At 40.1% G+C, this 8607-nt stretch overlaps 1 protein-coding gene across 4 annotated transcripts in view; it reads left to right on the top strand.

Annotated features, from left to right (window-relative positions):
* Nucleotides 1–1704: 1704 nt before the first annotated feature.
* pum1 (pumilio RNA-binding family member 1) overlaps nt 1705–8607 on the top strand; it is a gene marked incomplete in the record, with an annotated part of 29956 nt that continues 23053 nt past the window's right edge. For 3 of the 4 annotated variants that reach the window (XM_014005693.1, XM_014005694.1, XM_014005691.1), the window contains 1 exon segment: nt 1705–1811. 4 annotated transcript variants of the gene reach the window in all.

Raw genomic sequence — 8607 nt, 5'->3', positions numbered from 1 at the left:
GGCCACTATATTCATAGAGGGGCCAAGCATTTGTTCAACATCCTGTCACACAAATCCCCAGTTTTGGTAAGGTCTATACATTTAACCAGTCACACCTGTTCAAACACCTCTAATGTAATGTACTTTTTTGTAAAAAACTTGCACAATAAATTCTTCTTACCAGTTTTACATATATTTTACTGTGCATATATAAAATACTTTCAAACACACAGAATTTGAGGAAAAACTTCTGTAAGTTTGATTCATGTTGGAATTTCTCATTTGACTCATTGGCGCCTCTAGTGTTTGAACGTGGAACTACACCCACCATCATCGCTCCCAGGTAAAAGACAGATGAGTGACAGGACAGGGGCACTGCAGGGGCGCCAATCAGATTTCAGCTGGGGCCAATGCCCCTGTATAAACCATGCAAACAACCAGGGTATTTTATTTTAMTTTATGTTTTTACATACAGAGATGTACACAGCGTCCAGTAGTCACGCACTGAAGGGCTGTGCGGTTACCATGGTGACAAGCAGCCCTGTTACCGTGGAGACCCCATCGCTTTGTGTACATCCACTAAGTCACATAATATAAACATATGTGTGGTTAAAGCATAATACTAGGATGCTTGGGCGTTTTTCTTGTTAACATAGCCCAGCACATKTAAACATTTTAAATCATTTGTTGTGATACAATTATTGTTTTCCCAGCTTCATTAATTTATGTCATTAATCTGCTCCTGTGATTCATAAACAGTGTCTCAAAATGCTGCAAAACATTTACTGTTGTAGGAGAAATATGYGAATGAGGTCAAACCAAAATCATAACAAACCTCAGAACAATGCAAATATATCACACACAKTTAACAAAGGGATGGCACGATTGGGCAAGCAGATGTAACATATAATACAGCGGTTTGTGACACATAACATTTTTTTATTTTTCTTTGTGAACATGAATATTTTAGTTATCTGTAGTTCATTTGTCAACAGTACTTTCATAATGGATATCTAAAAAACGTATAATAAGTTTAATTTATAAAATATATTTGACTAGAAAAGTCATTGGGGACACTACATATTGACTAGTTAAAAAGCAGCTTTTGACAAGTGTAATAAGACTAATGACTGTAAATATTTTACCTACATATGTTTATAAAGCTATTTTAGATGTCTGGTAAAAACTTGATGAGATACTATATTAACATAAATAAATGTGAAATTAAATTTAGGAATTAAAACAACATTGTAGGCTCTCACATTAAAAGTTTAACTATTCATTTTATTTTCAACATTGTTAATTTTATGAAGGAAAAATGCACCTGTAGATAGAAACCAGCAACTTATGTGATTTTTTTCCAAAAAATATTTATAATATCTAAAACATTGATTGTATAAAGGATAAAATTTAATCTACTCAGTTAAAAGGTTTTTTGTGACTAGGAACACATTATTTATTAACATCTCCCACAGTCTAGTAGTCTAAATTTGGTCTTTTAAAAAAATAGAAACTCAGTGTTGAACACCTTGAACATAGTTTTACTTGTAAGAATGCTATTTTAAATCTAAATTCTGATAAGGAAGAATGCCATTTAAGGAAGAGTGCTGTTGTTGATGTCTAAAAATAAAACTAAAGATGGAAGTGTGGTTTAATTATATGCTACAACGGCCTGCTATAAACGCAATGAACCCTCCGCTCCCTCTCAGCCCTTCCCGTCATGCTGCGCTGCTGCCTGCTCCTCCGTCGAGCCGCCATGTTGTCGGAGTAAAAGCCTGGGGTGTCAGAGACAAACTGGGGCCGAAATCCGCAACCATCTACCCTCTCCGCCGGTGAGTATCACATTCTCTCCGCCCGCGGTTGCACCAGGCACGACTTGTGAACCGATCGGTACGAATATTGTGGCTATGGCGGCTCAGAGAGGGGCTAAGCGGGAGTGTTTTGTGAAGCTGAAGCAGCAGTCTCCCTTTCTGCTGCCTGCCTCCTTCCTCTCCTTGTGTCGGTCTTCCGCTCCAGACAGCTCTCGGGCCTTTGTTAGCATCCGCGTCAGCGGGGACCTGTGATGCTGCAGGCTCGGTGGATGAGCTGAGAGCCCCCGGGTGTTCACTTGTAACGTAATAATAACATTGTGGGGGACTACCGACCCCGTTTGAGATCGTTGCGTGACGCCCGTGTTTAGCAGCCGGTTTGAGCTTGTGACGGGAGGCCGTGTTATTGTTGGTGGACACGGGCAGTGAACCCTCCGTAGCAGGTCCTGGATCGGGGTGAGTGGACGCGGGTGCACGAGAGGGAACAGGTGCCTCATACGGCTTTCTGAAAACACATTTTACGTTGTGTTTTTGTGTTTAGTATTTAGTTGCATCGAGACAAACAGACGCTTTTCTCCTGTTAGCTGCAGGTTGGTATTGTCACACCCCTCTGTGTGTGCCCGGTATGCGGTGGATTGATCCCCGGTGTTGAATGGTTTACCCCGGGGAGAACTCTGCCCGTTTCCGGGTGCTGAGGGCAGCTCTCGTGGTACACGGAGCCGTGTGCGTCTCATCGTCTTTGGCRGAATGGTAGCGCTGGGGTGGATTTCCGGGTGTTTTCGCGCACTGGAGTGAAGAGAGCTGACATTTCCTTGTTGCTGAATGAAAAGTGACAGAGGGAAAACAAAGGCAGGACTGCATTATGTGAACGATAAGTTGTTGAGCAGGTTTGTGTGTGTGTGTGTTGTTTTTTTTTTTTTATTCTTTTCAGGAGCTGTTCAGCGCCTGGTCGGGTCTTTGAGGGGGGTGTATTTCTGTGGGTTTAGCAGACTCAGAGAAAACTGGTGTGTTTGAAGATTCCCAGTGTCAGAGTGTCACACAAAGGTAATTACTGTACATGGCTGAGTGTAACAAAAAGAACAGCTTGTCATTTCCCCACGGCCTGTAGGGACACTAATGTGAAACTTCTCATTTTAAGAGATTAGAGCTCGTTGGAGGAGAGGCAGTAAAATACAGATTATTACTCTTGTCTTAGTTCACACTTACACCCATTCCTTCAGGTTTATAACATTTATTAAATAAAGCCCTAGAGTTCTTTAAAGGCCTGCCAATTTTCATGCCGAAGTTTTAAACTGAGGTCATCTTATGGTGAGAAATGACAACAATGTGTCTGTTTTTGCTTAAACCTTGAAAAAATTACGCCCAATCTTATGCAAGGTCAGTGTCTGTAAATTGACAATATTTCAGAGTTTATTTTAAAGCTATGGTGGCCGTCTTGAATTGGGTTCACTCTTTTGTGGGATATTTTGTAAGGTGTGCACCAAGTGTGGGCCAGATCTGGTGTCACTGATTTTAAGATTGCATGCCACAAGTAGCCTGGTTGTGATTTGATTTATGTGGCCCAAATCTGTCAGTACCACAACTGGCCTGGTGGTGGTTATGTTTATGTGGCCCTAAATCTGTCAATGCTACAAGTGGCCAGGTTGTAGTTTATGTGGCCCAAATCTGTCAATTCTTTAACTGGCCTGGTTGTGGTTTGGTCTATTTAGCCCAAATCTGTCAATGCCACAACTGGCCTGGTGGNCTATTTAGCCCAAATCTGTCAATGCCACAACTGGCCTGGTGGTGGTTATGTTTATGTGGCCCAAATCTGTCAATTCTTTAACTGGCCTGGTTGTGATTTGGTCTATTTGGCCCAAATCTGTCAATGCCACAAATGGCCCGGTGGTGGTTATGTTTATGTGGCTCTAAATCTGTTAATGCTACAAGTGGCCAGGTTGTAGTTTATGTGGCCCAAATCTGTCAGTTCTTTAACTGGCCTGGTTGTGGTTTGGTCTATTTGACCCAAATCTGTCAATGCCACAACTGGCCCGGTGGTGGTTATGTTTATGTGGCCCAAATCTTTCAATGCTGCAAGTGGCCAGGTTGTAGTTTATGTGGTCCAAATCTGTCAATACTACAAGTGGCCAGATTGTTTATTGGTCTATTTGGCCCAAATCTGCCATTGCCACAAGTGGTCCAGTGGTGATTATGTTCATGTGGTCCAAATCTTTCAATGCCACAACTGGCCCAGTTGTGGTTTGATTTATGTGGCAAACCTGGTCATTCTTTGCATTGACTGACTGACTATGTTGGTGCGTTGTGTGGGCCAGAACTGGGCCAGACAAATTTTGGTATGTGGATTGTGTGTACTCAAAGTGTATTATTTGTATTGTGGAATGTGTATATCTGATGCATCCACGTCATATCTTAGCTCAGTGTCAGTAAAACAATGTTGTGTTTCTAAGATAGCTTGGCTGAATGGGGTCAACTCCTGAAGTTCATCCAGTGTTTTTAGAGCAAAAACTTTGTCCACTGTTATCTTTCAGCAGCGAGTGATAACAGTCTGCCCTCCACCCTTCATGCAGGTTATGAGTAACCACCTCTGACCCTTTCAAAATGACAGCCTCAAGTTTGCCTCTCTGTCCTGTAGGAATGCGCGATATAAATGATATACGGTAGAAACGATATAAATTTGTCCTATGATTGAGATCTGTAGTCTACTGGCCAACCGCGCAATACTTTTTGATGACTTAACCGGCTGGAGTCAAAACAGAGGAAGCGGGAAGCAGCGTGGCTGAGAGCGCAAATGAAGAGGGGAAAAAAACTTATCCGGACCTGGTTCAGGTGTGCAAAAATGAACGCCGAACTTTTTACATGTTTACGTGACGGTGCGTCCTCCGGTCAGATGCCGACTGACCACACTGCCTGCTGCGGGAGGAGCGCGTGCCGCGGCATGTGTGAAGGGCTCGACACACGGGAGGCGACGTCGCTCGCTCTCCATTCATTTCCACGCAGCGAGGCGACTGTCAGTGCAGGTGAAGTCAGTGCTCAGGTGGGAYGCACAAAAATCAGTCTGGACCTCATTTCTCCTGCGGTCATAGCACGACGACACACGGCTGAATGCATGCRCACTCCGCCAGGTAGATCTCCCTTAAATTTAGATTTTTATGGGAGATTTTAAAGTGTCCCTTAAAAAAGAGATTTTAAGGTCTAAATTTTTTTACCTATACACATTTATTCCACTCAATTAATGTGTGATTTATTTATTTTCTATTAAAAGTTTTGTATCGTGATATATATCGTTACTGCCACTCATCATAATGTATATCGTGAAATGAATTTTTTTGCCATATCGCACATTCCTACTGTCCTGCAAACAAATCAGTAATCTCCCRTGTGCACATATTCTTGGTCCTATTTTTCTAGTAAATTTACGCAATACAATGAACAGCAAGTTTAAGGTACATCCAGACTGGACTAATTTAACAAAAGAAAAGTGTGTTGAAACTTTTTAAATCCTTTTTTCAAGTGTTTGGGACGCTACAATGCAATGAAATAAACAATGAAAACTTGCAGCTAATAAAAAACAAAACTAGAACACTTTGCTCATCATAAAGTATGTGATCTATTCGGTAAAATTACCTGTTAAGAGTTTGTTTTTGAGACTGTTGTGCTGCGACTGGTCGCTCTCCTGCTAACAGGCTTGAGCAAAGTTTAATCACAAACACACTCCAGCTTAAAGAACAACTAGAATCAGAGATTTATAAGTAATCTGTGGCCTGGGATGGGTGTCATGCATTTCAAAAAAACAATCACGTCTTCTCACGATTCTTGTGCATTAGTGAAGTATTTTCTTTTGGAATTGTTTTATTTGGTTTTAAAGAGACTTTTCAGCAATGTTTACAACGTCTTCCTAAAGCAGAGCAGTGGTTAAATGATTTGCTGCCTTGTTTGGGTTTTAAAGTAATTGTGATCGATTAAGTAGCTTTAGTGACAGGCTGCTGCTTTGCTTCAGAATTGTTCAACATCCACTGTTTGTAACATTAATATCATGAAAAACGAGATCGATTGTGTAGGCACCTTTTTTAGGAGTAAAAGAGTAAATAAATAAAACACTATTTAGCCTCAGAGGTTTCTGGGTTCWGATTGGGCCACACATAAATTGGGCTTATCTTTTTTGTTTACAAAAAACCAAGAAAGTAAAAAAAAAAATAGATCGCTGCTTTTTATAGACAAGTGGAATCCAGTATCAGAAATGTAAATTAACAGTGAATGCTAGCTAGCTTACGATACAAATAACAACATGTATACTCTGTTTAGATCACTAAACAGGTTTTGTTTACTTTTTAGTGTCTCTGGGTGTAGTTTAGCAACAAGAAGCTAACAAAACATTTAAACAACATATTTTCTTCAGTTTTTTTATTTAGCTCAGATATGTTTTTAAGCTCTTAAATACTGATTACTCTCACATGGATGCGTTAATGAAGCTCCGCCTGATGTCGTCATGCAGAAAGCTCTCTACAGGTGACACATATTTGCCTGCAAATGTGTTAACTATTATCTTTTATTGTTGCTACTAATCATAGGGGATTGTTCATGAGCTGCAACAAAATAAGTCCTGTGTTATCTGTATGGCATGCTTTTACTCTTGTGTAAATGTTTCTTTAGCTGTGTAAGGTTTTTGTGGGGTTTCGCGTTTAGTATTTTGTCTCATGCTCTTATTTGGGGTTTCTCTGGTTGGTCAAGACTTTGGGGGTCCTGTGATTAATCTCTAAAAACAGCTTTTGAAACATTGTGGAACACGTTTTGCTGTGCCTATTGAATCTGCTATAATTGCCATGCCTGGTCATTAGCTGGCGCTGTGATTTTTTTGTGTAACAACACAAGCGTACAGATACATCAGTCTTGAGCATCCCAGTAAGATGAATATGCAGATGTTAGCTTAGGATGAGGTTGAGTTGCTCCCACATGTTGGAAAAGATGAGTAGCGCAAACTACACTCTGCTGTAATCCACCATTGTTGTTCTACTTGAAACAAATATTGACTTTGCAGTTTCCATTTAAATGATGCTAGGTATTTCCAAAAATCTTTAGAAAATGGCTACTGTTGTCATGTACAAAAATGGCCGAAGTGCAACAGCAATGTTATGGTTTCTCTTAAAATCTGTGTTGTTTAAACTGAGCCTACACCTGGTTTTCTCTGTTATTTTATTGTCAGTCTCTTCAAGAACTCCTTAAAGGGAGAGTATTATGCAAAATTGACTATTTTGAGTTTTCTATTTTGTAATGTCATTCCCTCATCAAAACATACCCAGAGTGTTTCTTTGACTCATTCATTAATGTCTGAGAAATCACTGAATGGTAGCCATGTGGAGCTGCCTTAACACTTGTTGATACAAAGCACCGCTTATTTGTACCTAGCTCCTCCCTGGATCTCAGTTTCCAGGTGAGCTCAGTCTTTGGCGGAGCTCCAGCCCACACAGATCACCCCTCCACCGACGCATTGAGAAGAAGTGGGAGTTTCTGAAATGGTAGGAGGTTCTTAAAGAAATGGAGGCCAATTTCAAGGGTTTTAGGCTATGGTGCAAGTCAAATTGTGTTTTCATTACAACTTAAGGCAACAGTTACTTGAGTGTGGTATGGAACTCAAGTATGTGCCTGGAAAATGTATAACAGCCTCCGCACTTCCCTTTAAATCAGCTGGAAAGAGTATTTGATCTGGTGCTGGCTACATTAAGAATGTAACCAGTCAGAAATACAACTTCATTGGCAGTGGTGGTTGTTTGGTTCGTTTGACAAATAAAAATATGCTCACCGTGTCACACTCATGTAAAAGGAAGCCTAACTGTTGATTTGTGTCACTTTTTAGCCAAAGCTAATCGTTTTGACTGTGTAGCATATTGAGTTTCACCTTAGACAGGTGTGGAGGAGTGAAGTAGTGTTTCAACTTGACTAATCTTAGTTGGCATTGGACCCACAACAAGCTGCTGAAGGCGTCTTTAGGCTGCATGTTGGAAAATTTTGTGATTGATGGTGTCCTTTATAAAAGAAGGTAGTCACAGTTACAGTGTGCGTGTTGTGCACTATTTGGGATGACTGTTAACAAGATAGGATGGATAAAGGTTTGGTTCATGAGTGAAACACTGACTGGAAATAAAATTTTATTAAATGTTGCTCAGTTAAAATTAAATTAAATGACAAAACCTTTGTAATAAATTAGCAAATAGTTCTGTAATTCATTTGACTAAGTCTTATGTTTATGGTGAGGATGAAAAAAAATCAAATTATGATTAATTGTCAAGTAATGTTCTATTATATTAAAATTTGTTCCATTTGATTAACAGATAATGTTCGCTTAGACGGACTGGAAAGATGCGCCCTCTCTGAAACTCTTTCAAATTAAGTCAAAAGTGGGAACTTCGAACTTCAACCAGTTTTTTTGATAGGCCAAGTAAAACCAGAGAAATGTTTTACACTATCAACAATGCGGCCCACCTGCTCCAGAACCAGGCTGACTGGTCCAGTAGAACAAGCCTCAGTTCTGAGCTCTGGAAAACAGAGTAGGATGATGATGTTTATGTCGCCCCAGAGGTAAGCAGTTTCCAGCCACAGAGTCCTGAAGTCCAGCTAGACACACTTAGATTGCAAAAAATAAAAAATATTTATTGTTTTAGACACTGACATACAGAGCAATCTGCAACAACAAGAAGGCTGTAAAAAGTAAAGAATCAGGAAAAAAATCATAAATTCTAAAATAATTAATTAGTATTACTACTACTACTACTACTACTACTACTACTACTACTACTACTACTACTACTACTACTACTACTACTAC

Source organism: Austrofundulus limnaeus, unplaced genomic scaffold (genome assembly GCF_001266775.1).
Source record: "Austrofundulus limnaeus strain Quisiro unplaced genomic scaffold, Austrofundulus_limnaeus-1.0 Scaffold32, whole genome shotgun sequence".
Taxonomy (NCBI): Eukaryota; Metazoa; Chordata; class Actinopteri; order Cyprinodontiformes; family Rivulidae; genus Austrofundulus; species Austrofundulus limnaeus.
This window is presented reverse-complemented; position numbering and strand designations above follow the sequence as displayed.